Source organism: Callorhinus ursinus, unplaced genomic scaffold (genome assembly GCF_003265705.2).
Source record: "Callorhinus ursinus isolate GAN/ISIS: 27379988/994484 unplaced genomic scaffold, GSC_fseal_2.0 scaffold74, whole genome shotgun sequence".
In the NCBI taxonomy this organism is placed as follows: Eukaryota; Metazoa; Chordata; class Mammalia; order Carnivora; family Otariidae; genus Callorhinus; species Callorhinus ursinus.
The window spans coordinates 1,919,582-1,932,602 of NW_027397136.1; the positions used below are offsets into that span (position 1 = coordinate 1,919,582).

General features: G+C 37.4%; 1 protein-coding gene across 1 annotated transcript in view; it reads left to right on the forward strand.

The window, feature by feature from the left end:
- CACNA2D4 (calcium voltage-gated channel auxiliary subunit alpha2delta 4) overlaps nt 1-13,021 on the forward strand; it is a 130,819-nt gene that overhangs the window by 13,964 nt on the left and 103,834 nt on the right. The gene's annotated exons all lie outside the window — the stretch shown is intronic.

A 13,021-nucleotide genomic window follows, 5' to 3' on the forward strand; every position in this document is an offset into this window, starting at 1 on the left:
TGCTCAACAGCAATGTAGAAAGTGTCATAGGTTAGTATGTGACTAGTGGTCAACTAAATGGGTGGCATGGAGAAAGATCCCTTGTCCATCGATAAAAATAGAAAACAGAAACATCTACCATGAGGTTTGCATTTTACTGCAACCCATTTTTATATCTTAGCACACTGTCTGTAAAGTCTTGAAGTTGTCCTGTTTTTCTGAGACAGGAAAGCAGAAAAATCCTAAAGGACCCCTCTGTGTCCCCAGGCTGGAAAAGTCAGTTCCTCTATGGGACTACACAGGGATCTTAGAATCCACAGGGTTCCTGTTGTTCGCATGCCCTTGCTTGAAGTCAACTCACATGTCCCTCAGGTCTTCTCCAGGGTAGAATTCCTGCAAATATTTCTGCCACATCAGGGCTTCCAGAAACATCAACTTGTGTGCAAACAACACAGTCCAGTTATGGCCCATCAGTCTGCAAAGAAGGGGGCAATTTCTCACACCCGCACCACATTTATAGATACATGTCAGCCCTCGGGAGGACAGTATTGGGTTGACTATCTGTCTGATATCTCTAGCTGCCTGTCTCTGGCTCTGATCAGGTCATGCCCACACACGCTTGACAGAGTGGGGAACTGAAGCAATAATCTAGACCATTTACATCAAAAACCAAGTGAATCAACCATGCACTCCAATATCTGGATATGTATTGTCTGTATGCGTGATGCATGGTACCACTGTTCCCATGAGTCCATGCAGGCCTATTTCTATTTATTTTATTTTATTTTTATTTTTGTTTATAATATAACGAATGCTTGTATATACATCACTGATGCAAAAACTAGAATGTTACCAAACCTCTAACTACTTAATATGCTCCTCCTCTGATCTACCCTTGGTCCCCCAACCTCCCCCCAGTCCCACCCTCCCCAACTGACCAGGTAACAGCTATCCTGCGCTTCGAACTTACCCCTCCATTTTAAATTTTTTGGCTGTCTGCTTAGTTATTTAGTCTTATCTCATATTTACAAACACACACACACACATCTGCTTAAAAATATGTGTTTTGTTTTGCTCATTTTTGGAAATTATTAAACTGGTTTTATGTATAGGCTTTCAGAGCTTGCTTTTTCATTCAGTATTATATTAGCAACATTCATCTGGGTTGTCACATATATCTGTACCTTGTCATTTTTGTTCCTGCATCATATTCTTGGGGGCCAATGTATCAGTTTATTCATCCTCCTGATCCTGTCTGGATTGTTTGCAGTTTTTTTATTTTTCTTCTCTGTTTTGTTTTGTTTTGTTTTTTTACTTTTAAGAACAGGGTTGCTATGAACATTTCCTATGCATGTGTCCCGAGACTTATTATAAGAGCTTCTCTTGGGCATGTACCTAGGGATAGAATTGCTAGGTCTTAAGATACGTGACCGTTCAACTATGACAAGAAAGTGCAAAATTGTTTTCCAAAATGCTTACACTAATTAAATTCCCACCAGCCATGAATAAGAAATTCTGTTGATCCACATTTTCTCAAACCCTGGGTATTGTGAAACATTAACCATTTTTGTTAATAACACTTTAGTACAAAATAGTATTTCACTGTGGTCTGGCATTGCATTTCCTCCAACACTTGCGAAGCTGAGCATCTCTTTCTTCATATGTCATTTGTTGTATGTTTTTCTTCTTCTGTGAAATGCCTATTATGTCTTCCGTCTGCCATTGCCTTTCCTAATGTTAACACGTCTTTACGTTATTATGAAAACCTAACTTGATCATAGCAAACTGGTCTTTTATGCATTGCTGGATTTAGTTTACTAGTATCTTGTTTAGATTTTTTGCACCCATGAGTGAAATGGTCTTGTAATTTCTTTTTCTGGTACTGTCTTTGTCTGGTTTTCAAAATTATACTAGCTTCATAGAATAAACTGGGAAATATTCCCTCTTTTTCTGGTTTTCAGAAGTATTTAAATAAATTAGAGTGATGTTTTCCTTGAAAGCTTGTTAGGATTCATCTATAAAACCATATAGGCCTGATTTTTTTTTATGGAAAGATTTCAAACTAGCACTTCAATATATTTGATACTTGCAGGACTAATAAGGCTTTCTATTCCTTCTTAATTTGGTAAAATACTTTTTCTGAGATTCCATCCATTTTGTCTGAGTTTTCAAAATTATTTCCAGGAAGCTATTTATTCTATTACCTTTTTAATCTCTGCTTTATCTACAATTATTTCCCCTTTTTATCTGTAGTATTACTCATTTTTTTTTTTATCATTCTACCACTGGGTTCTCTGTTTTGTTAGTCCTCCTCAGGTACCGTCTCTTGCCTCCATGTAATCTGTTTCAGTTCTGATCTTATCTCCTCTTCTCCCTTTCCTTGGATCTCTCTGCTGTTCTTCTTTCTAACTTATTAAATTGGACACTTAGCTTTAATTTTTGGCCTTCTTTTGTTTCTAAAGTAAGCGTTTATGGCGAGACCTTGGCCCTAGAAGCTCCAATTTTGCTGCATCTCACAGGGTGTGATTAGTAGTGGGTTTTAAATTTTTTTAATTATGGTAAAATACATATAACATAAAACTTATCACCCTACCTTTTAAAATGAAATTATAATTGATATACATATTATATTAATTTCAGACATACAACATAGTGATTCAGTTTTTTTTATACATTACGGAATGATCACCTTGAAAGCTCATTACCCTCTGTAACTATAGTTATTACAATATTATTGACTATATTCCCTATGTTGTACATTACATCCTTGTGACTTATTTATTTTATAACTAGAAGTTTGTATCTCTTAATCCCTTTCACCTCCTTTGCCCATTTCCTAACCCCCTCACCTGTCAACCACCAATTTGTTCTCTGTATCTATGAGTCTCTTTGTTTTGTTTTATCTGTTCATTTGCTTTTTAGATTCCACACATAAAGTATTTGTTTTTTGTCTGACTTATTTCACTTAGCATAATACTCTCTAGCTCCATCCATGTCATTGCAAATGGCAAGATTTCATTCTTTTTATGGCTGAGCAATATTCCATTGTGTATATATACCACATCTTCTTTATCCATTCATCTATCAGTGAATACTTACGTCACTTCCATGTCTCGGCTATTGGGTTAGCGCTGCAGGAATCATAGGGCTGCATATATCTTTTCAGATTAGTGATTTTATTTTCTTCAAATAAATATCCAGAAGTGGAATTGCTGGATTGTGTGGCAGTTTTATTTTTAATTATTTTAGGAACCACCATACTGTTTTCCGTAGGGACTGCACCAATTTACATTTCCATCAACAGTGCACAAGGGTTCCCTCTTCTCCTCATGCTTGCCAGCACTTGTTATTTCTTGTCTTTTTGATACTAGCCATTCTGATAGGTGTGAGGTGGTGTCTCACTGTGGCTCGATTTGCATGTCTCTGATGATGAGTGACGCTGAGCATTTTTTCATGTGTCGGTTGGCCATCTGTACATCTTCTTTAGAAAAATGTCTGTTCGGGTCCTCTGCCCATTTTTTAATCAAGTTGTTTGCTTTTTTGTTGTTGAGTTGTATGAGTTTTTTATATATATATTTTGAATATCAACTCCTTCTTGTATGTATCATTTGCAAATATCTTCCTTCATTCAGTAGGTTGCCTTTTACTTTGTTGATGGATTCCTTCACTGCAAAATTTTTTTAGTTTGATGTAGTCCCATGTTATTTTTGCTTTTGTTGCCTTGCCTGAGGAGACCTATCCAAAAACATGTTGTTAAGACCGATGTCAAAGAGCTTATTGACTATGTTTTCTTCTAGAAATTTTATGGTTTCAGGTCTTACATTTAGGTATTTGATTTATTTTGAGTTTATTTTTTTATATGGTGTAAGAAAGGAGTCTAATTTCATTCTTTTGCATGTAGCTGTCCAGTTTTCCCAGCACGAGACTGTCTTTCCCATTGTTAATGTTCTTGCTTCCTTTTTTGTAGATGAATTGACCATATAATTATGGATTTGTTTCTGATTTGTTCCATTGATCTGTGTGTCTGTTTTGTGCCAGTACCATACTGATTTGATTACTACAGCTTTATAGTATAATTTGAAAGCAGAGAATGTGCTTCCTCTAGCTCTGTTCTTTCTCAAGATTGCTTTGGCTATTTGGGGATCTTTTGCGGTTCCATACAAATTTTAGTATTATTTGTTCTTGTCCATCCTAACTCCTAATGACCTTTAAGTGTTTGATTCAGTGGCATTAAGTACATTAATGTTGTTGTGCAACTATCACCACCATCCAGCTCCAGAACTCTCTTCATCTTGCAAAATTGGAACTCTGTACCAATTTAAACAATAACTCACCATTCCCTTTTTCCTTCCAGCCTCTGGCAACCACCATCTACTTTCTATCTCCATGAATTTGACTACTCTAAGTATCTTGTATAAGTGGAATCCTACAATATTTGTCTTTTTATGAGTGGCTATTTAACTTTGTAATGTCCTCCAGATGCATCCATGTTGCAGCCTGTATCAGAATTTCCATCCTTTATAAGACTGAGTAATATTTCATTGTATGGTAGACCACATTTTGTTTATTCATTCATCTGTGGATGGACACTTGAGCTGCTTCTACATTTTAGCTATTGTGAATAATGCTACTATGAACAGGGATGTGCAAATATTTCCTTGAGACCCTGCTTTCACTTATTTTGGATATGTCCTGAGACGTGGAATTCCTGGGTCATATAGTAATTCTATTTTTAATTTTTGGAGGAACTGCCATACTGTTTTACATAGTAACTATATCATTTTATATTTCCATCAAGTGCACAAGGGTTCCAATTCCTCCCCATCCTTGTTATGTAAAAATTTTTTACTCACATCTCAATGGATGTGAGTGGTATCTCATCATGGTTTTTGATTTGCATTTTTCTAATGACTAGGATGTTGAGCATTTTCTCTTGTACTTATTGGCCATTTATATATCTTATTTGAGAAACATCTATGCAAGTCCTTTGCCTATTTTTGAATTCGATTGTTTCCTTTTGTTGTTCTTGAATTGTAGTTCTTTATGTTTTGTGGATATTAACCTCTTATCAAATAAATAATTTGCAAATATTTTCTCCCATTCTATGGTTCTCTTTTCACTCTATTGATTGTGTCCTCTGATACACAGAAGTTATTGCCTGAGTTTTTGGTGTCATGGTAGTGTTTAAATTATCATTTGCTTCTATACATTTTTTAATTTCCCTGTGATTTCTTTTTTGATCTTTTAGTTGTTTAAAAGCGTTTTAAAATTTCCAAATATATCCGATTATAGTTATCTTTTCATTATAAATTTCGTTTTTTCCCCTTTTTTTCATTGTTATGTTAATCACCATACATCACATCATTCGTTTTCGATGTAGTGTTCCATGATTCATTGTTTGCGTATAACACCCAGTGCTCCATGCAGTATATGCCCTCTTTAATACCCATCACCAGGCTAACCCATCCCCCGACCCCCCTCCCCTCTAGAACCCTCAGTTTGTTTCTCAGTGTCCATCGTCTCTCATGGTTCGTCTTCCCATCCAATTTCCCCCCCTTCATTTTTCCCTTCCTGCTATCTTATTCTTTTTTTCTCTTTTAAACATATAATGTATTATTTGTTTCAGAGGTACAGGTCTTTGATTCAACAGTCCTACACAACTCACAGCGCTCACCATAGCACACACCCTCCCCAATGTCTATCACCCAGCCACCCCATCCCTCCCACCCCCCCAACTCCAGCAACCCTCAGTTTGTTTCCTGAGATTAAGAATTCCTCATATCAGTGAGGTCATATGATACATGTCTTTCTCTGACTGACTTAATTTGCTCAACATAACACCCTCCAGTTCCAGCCATGTCATTGCAAATGGCAAGATTTCATTCCTTTTGATAGTTGCATAATATTCCATTGTATATATATACACCACATCTTCTTTATCCATTCATCTGTCGATGGACATCTTGGCTCTTTCCACAGTTTGGCTATTGTGGACATTGCTGCTATAAACATCGGGGTGAACATACCCCTTCAGATCCCTACATTTGTATCTTTGGGGTAAATACCCAGTAGTGCAATTGCTGGGTCGTAGGGTAGTTCTATTTTCAACTTTTTGAGGAACCTCCATACTGTTTTCCAGAGTGGCTGCACCAGCTCGCATTCGCACCAAGAGTGTAGGAGGGTTCACCTTTCTCTGCATCCCCGCCAACATCTGTCGTTTCCTGACTTGTTAATTTTAGCCATTCTGACTGGTGTGAGGTGGTATCTCATTGAGGTTTTGATTTGGATTTCCCTGATGCCGAGCGATGTTGAGCACTTTTTCATGTGTCTGTTGGCCATTTGGATGTCTTCTTTGGAAAAATGTCTGTTCATGTCTTCTGCCCATTTCTTGATTGGATCATTTGTTCTTTGGGTGTTGAGTTTGATAAGTTCTTTATAGATTTTGGATACTAACCCTTTATCTGATATGTCATTTGCAAATATCTTCTCCCATTCTGTCGGCTGTCTTTTGGTTTTGTTGACTTTCTTTTGCTGTACAAAGGCTTTTTATCTTGATGAAGTCCCAAAATTCATTTTTGCCCTTGCTTCCCTTGCCTTTGGCGATGTTTCTAGGAAGAAGTTGCTGCAGCTGAGGTCGAAGAGGTTGCTACCTCTGTTCTCCTGTAGGATTTTGATGGACTCCTGTCTCACATTTAGGTCTTTCGACCATTTTGAGTCTATTTTTGTGTGTGGTGTAAGAAAATGGTCCCGTTTCATTCTTCTGCATGTGGATGTCCAATTTTCCTAACACCATTTGTTGAAGAGACTGTCTTTTTTCCACTGGACATTCTTTCCTGCTTTGTCGAAGATGAGTTGACCATAGAGTTGAGGGTCCATTTCTGGGCTCTCGATTCTGTTCCATTGATCTATGTGTCTGTTTTTGTGCCAGTACCATACTGTCTTGATGATGACAGCTTTGTAATAGAGCTGGAAGTCCGGAATTGTGATGCCATCAGCTTGGCTTTTCTTTTTCAACATTCCTCTGGTTATTCGGGGTCTTTTCTGGTTCCATACAAATTTTAGGATTATTTGTTCCATTTCTTTGGAAAAAGTGGATGGTATTTTGATAGGGATTGCTTTGAATGTGTAGATTGCTCTAGGTAGCATTGACATCTTCACAATATTTGTTCTTCCAATCCATGAACATGGAACATGTTTCCATTTCTTTGTGTCTTCCTCAATTTCTTTCATGAGTATTTTCTAGTTTTCTGAGTACAGATCCTTTGCCTCTTTGGTTAGATTTATTCCTAGCTATCTTATGGTTTTGGGTGCAACTGTAAATGGGATCAACTCCTTAATCTCTCTTTCTTCTGTCTTGTTGTTGGTGTATAGGAATGCCACTGATTTCTGTGCATTGACTTTATATCCTGCCACTTTACTGAATTCCTGTATAGGTTCCAGCAGTTTTGGGGTGGAGTCTTTTGGGTTTTCCACATAAAGTATCATATCATCTGCAAAGAGTGAGAGTTTCACTTCTTCTCTGCCAATTCGGATGCCTTTGATTTCTTTTTGTTGTCTGATTGCTGTGGCTAGGACTTCTAATACTATGTTGAATAGCAGTGGTGATAGTGGACATCCCTGCTGTGTTCCTGACCTTAGGGGGAAAGCTCTCAGTGTTTCCCCATTGAGAATGATATTTGCTCTAGATTTTTCATAGATGGCTTTTATGATATTGAGGTATATACCCTGTATCCCCAAACTCTGAAGAGTTTTGATCAAGAAAGGATGCTGTACTTTGTCAAATGCTTTTTCTGCATCTATTGAGAGGATCATATGATTCTTGTTCTTTCTTTTATTAATGTATTGTATCACACTGATTGATTTGTGGATGTTGAACCAACCTGGCAGCCCAGGGATAAATCCCACTTGGTGGTGGTGAATAATCCTTTTAAGGTACTGTTGGATCCTTTTGGCTAGTATTTTGGTGAGAATTTTTGCATCCATGTTCATCAAGGATATTGGTCTGTAATTCTCCTTTTTGATGGGGTCTTTGTCTGGTTTGGGGATCAAGGTAATGGTGGTCTCATAAAATGAGTTTGGAAGTTTTCTTTCCATTTCTATTTTTTGGAACAGTTTCAGAAGAATAGGTATTAATTCTTCTTTAAATGTTTGGTAGAATTCCCCTGGGAAGCCATCTGGCCCTGGGCTTTTGTTTGTTGGGAGAGTTTTGACGACTGCTTCAATTTCCTTAGTGGTTATAGGTCTGTTCAGGTTTTCTATTTCTTCCTGGTTCAGTTTTGGTAGTTGATACATCTCTAGGAATGCATCCATCTCTTCCAGATTACCTAATTTGCTGGCATAGAGTTGCTCATAATATGTTCTTATAATTGTTTGTATTTCTTTGGTGTTGGTTGTGATCTCTCCTCTTTCATTCATGATTTTGTTGATTTGGGTCATTTCTCTTTTCTTTTTGCTAAGTCTGGCCAGGGGTTTATCAATCTTGTTAATTCTTTCAAAGAAACAGCTTCTAGTTTTGTTGATCTGTTCTACTGTTGTTTTGGTTTCTATTTCGTTGATTTCTGCTCTGATCTTTATTATTTCTCTTCTCCTGCTGGGTTTAGGCTTTATTTGCTGTTCTTTCTCCAGCTCCTTTAGGTGTAGGGTTAGGTTGTGTATTTGAGACCTTTCTTGTTTCTTGAGAAAGGCTTGTATTACTATATACGTTCCTCTTAGGATTGCCTTTGCTGCAGCCCAAAGATTTTGAACAGTTGTGTTTTCATTTTCATTGGTTTCCATGAATTTTTTAAACTCTTCTTTAATTTCCTGGTTGACCCATTCATTCTTTAGTAGGATGCTCTTTAGCCTCCATGTATTTGAGTACTTTCCGACTTTCCTCTTGTGATTGAGTTCTAGTTTCAAAGCACTGTGGTCTGAAAATATGCAGGGATTGATCCCAATCTTTTGGTACTGGTTGAGACCTGATTTGTGACCCAGGATGTGATCTATCCTGGAGAATGTTCCATGGGCACTAGAGAAGAATGTGTATCCTGTTGCTTTGGGATGGAATGTTCTGAAAATATCTGTGACGTCCATTTGGTCCAGTGTATTTGAAGTCTTTATTTCCTTGTTGATCTTTTGCTTAGATGATCTGTCCATTTCAGGGAGGGGGGTGTTAAAGTCCTATTATTGTATTGTTGTTGATGTGTTTCTTTGCTTTTGTTATTAATTGGCTTATATAATTGGCTGCTCCCATGTTAGGGGCATAGATATTTACAATTGTTAGATCTTCTTGTTGGATAGACCCTTTAAGTATGATATAGTGTCCTTCCTCATCTCTTACTATAGTCTTTGGTTTAAAACCTAATTTGTCAGGACGCCTGGGTGGCTCAGTCAGTTAAGCGTCTGCCTTCGGCTCAGGTCATGATCCCAGGGTCCTGGGATCAAGTCCCACATCGGGCTCCCTGCTCAGTGGGGAGCCTGCTTCTTCCTCTGCCTGCCACTCCCCCTGCTTTTGCTCTTTCTGTCTCTCTCTCTCTCTGACAAATAAATAAATAAAATCTTTAAAAATAAAATAAAATAAAATCTAATTTGTCTGATATAAGGATTGCCACCCCAGCTTTCTTTTGGTGTCCATTAGCATGGTAAATGGTTTTCCACCCCCTCACTTTCAATCTGGAGGTGTCTTTGCATCTAAAATGAGTCTCTTGCAGACAGCATATCGATGGGTCTTGTTTTTTTATCCAATCTGATAGCCTGTGTCTTTTGATTGGGGCATTTAGCCCATTTACATTCAGAGTAACTATTGAAAGATATGTACTTATTGCCATTGTATTGCCTGTAAGGTGACTGTTACTGTATATTGTCTGTGTTCCTTTCTGGTCTATGTTACTTTTAGGCTCTCTCTTTGCTTAGAGGACCCCTTTCAATATTTCTTGTAGGGCTGGTTTCGTGTTTGCAAATTCCTTTAGTTTTTGTTTGTCCTGGAATCTTTTTATCTCTCCTTCTATTTTCAATGACAGCCTAGCTGGATATAGTATTCTTGGCTGCATATTTTTCTTGTTTAGTGCTCTGAAGATATCATGCCAGTCCTTTCTGGCCTGCCAGGTCTCTGTGGATAGGTCTGTTGTCAATCTAATATTTCTACCATTGTAGGTTACAGATCTCTTCTCCCGAGCTGCTTTCAGGACTTTCTCTTTGTCCCTACGACTCATAAGTTTTACTATTTGATGTCAGGGTATTGACCTATTTTTATTGATTTTGAGGGGGCTTCTCTGTGCCTCCTGGATTTTGATGCCTGCTTCCTTCCCCAAATTAGGGAAGTTCTCTGTTATAATTTGCTCCAATTTACCTTCTGCCCCTCTCTCTCTTTCTTCTTCTTCTGGGATCCCAATTATTCTAATATTGTTTCGTCTTATGGTATCACTTATCTCTCAATTCTGCTCTCGTGATCCAGTAGTTGTTTATCTCTCTTTTTCTCCCCTTCTTTATTTTCCATCATTTGGTCTTCTGTATCACTAATTCTCCCTTCTGCCTCATTTCCTAGTGGTTAGAGCCTCCATTTTTGACTGCACCTCATTAATAGCCTTTTTAATTTCGACTTGGTTAGATTTTAGTTCTTTTATTTCTCCAGAAAGGGTTTCTCTAATATCTTCCATGCTTTTTTCAAGCCCACCTAGTATCTTTAAAATCATCACTCTGAACTCTAGTTCTGACATCTTACTAATGTCCATATTGATTAGGTCCCTGTCAGTCGATACTGCCTCTTGTTCTTTTTTTTGAGGTGATTTTTTCCATCTTGTCATTTTGTCCAGAGGAGAATAGGTGAATGAGAGAACAAAATGCTAATGGGGTAACGACCCCAGAAAAATATACACTAAAAAAATCAGAAGAGACCTCAGGTTTTTAGATGAATCCACAAAGAAATGTTTACAGCATAAGTTCCAGTTCAGGCAGATACCTGAAAGGCGCACATGCCACTGTGGTGACCACCATCGCTGGCTGGCCCATCCCCTTCCTGGTGACCGCAGCCACCGCCACTGAGCAACTGACACTAACAAGTAACTAACTACTCACTGCTGCCGAGTCTGCCGCGCGCTCCTGGCAGACCACTGCCCGCCCAGCCCACCAGCCTCTCATTATAAATTTCTAATTCAGTTTATTTGCAGTCAGAGAAACTGGCATGTGTGGTACTGATTATGTGAAATCAGATGCGATGCCGTCAAGTATGTCATCAAGTTTTATAAATATTCCATGTGTGCTTGAAAAGAATACACGTGCTCTAATTGTTGGATGAAAATTTCTGCATATGTTGTTAGGCCAAGCTTGTTAATTGTATTGTTTAAATTTTCTATATTTTTGCTGATTTCTCTATCTTTGCTATTTGACCTTCATTAGCCCCACGACACTTTCTGTTGTAAGTCAATTTTGTCTGATATCCATAGAGTGATACCAGTTCTTGGTTAGTATTTGGGTAATATATATTTTTTGCCTCCTTTTACTTCCAACCTTCTGTGTTGTTTTGTTTTAGTCCTATCTCTTGAAAATAGCTTATAGCTTTTCAGTTTTTATCCAAACTGACAATCTCTTTTACTGGCTGGCAAGTTAAATACATTTACATTTATTGTAGTGATATATTTGAACATGCTATTGTATGATTTTTAAAATTTTTACTTGTTCTTCTATTTTTATGTTTCCTCTTTCTCCTTGTTTGTCTTTTTCAATGATTAAATTTTGATAAATATCCCCTTCCCTCATTACTTCTCTATTTTTCTATCAGTTTGGAATTTATCCTTCTGGTTTTATTTTTAGTAATTACCCCTGCAATTTTATCAGGCATACTAACACAAGATGTTAAAATTAAATAATATCTTTACTCTCCTTCCAGTCACAAAAGGGCTTTAGGACTCTTGCACTTACATCTCCTCCCACCTTGACTTCCATTCTATTGTTATCTAACATTTCCCTTTTCTTATTCCCACAAATTAGATACTGTTACTGTTACCTGAGACAAACGTTGCCTATTTGGAATTAACGCTTTGTTTACTATTTTATTTGCCAGCCATTCCTTCATGCATCTCAAGCTGTCTTTCCAAGATGCTTTTCCTTCTTGAAGTAAATCCTCCAGAAGTTCCTTTCCAGTAGGTCTCTGGGTGGTAAACTGCTCCAGCTTTGTTTATCTACAAACATTTTATTTTATCCTCTTTTTTTTGTTTTGTTTTGTTTTTAAATTCATCTTTTCTTATGAGTTACACAAATCATTTCCTGTTGTTATCTTATTTAAACAGAAAAGGCAAAGTCCTTTCGTTTTGGAGAGGAGTGACTAAGCCTGAATTTAATGACACACCCCTGAGAAATGGTTTGCAATAAATAACAGCACAGAGGAACTAGAAACCCCCAAGCTGATTTCAGCAAACACTGTTGTTCTCTATCAACACTGTTGTATTCTTTAATCATTGTTTTTGCTGGGAATGTATTTCTAAATTAGCAATTATTTTCTCTCAACACCTTAAAACTGTGTTTCCACTGTCTTCTGGCTTCCATTGATGTTGCAAAAATCTTCTATCAGTATAACTGCCGTTCCTTTGTAAGTATTATAGCTTTTCTGGCTGTTTTCAAGGTAGTTATTTATTTATTTACCATAACCTATGACAATTTCACCATTTATTTGCCTTCGGAGTTGTGCAGTTTTACTACTGCATGTCTACATGTGGGTATCTTATTTTTCCTGCTTGGGATACACTGTGTTTCCTAATTCTGTGGGTTGGGACTATTTCTCAGTCCTAGAGCATGCTGACACCAGCTGTGTGACCATTGTCTTTCCTCATGCTCTCCTTTTTCTTATTCTACACCTCCAGCCAGACATACATTAGACCTTCTCACTCTAGCCTCTGGATGAATCCTTCAAATGTGTGCATTTTCTCTTTACCTGTGAGCAATCCATCATGCATTTTTTCAACTTAAATATTTTTTTTCATTTCCAAATATTCCATATTCTTAAGGCTGTTTCTTTACTCCTAATCACTTACTGTTATATATTCTTCCTGGTGATTTCTCCAACATAGCT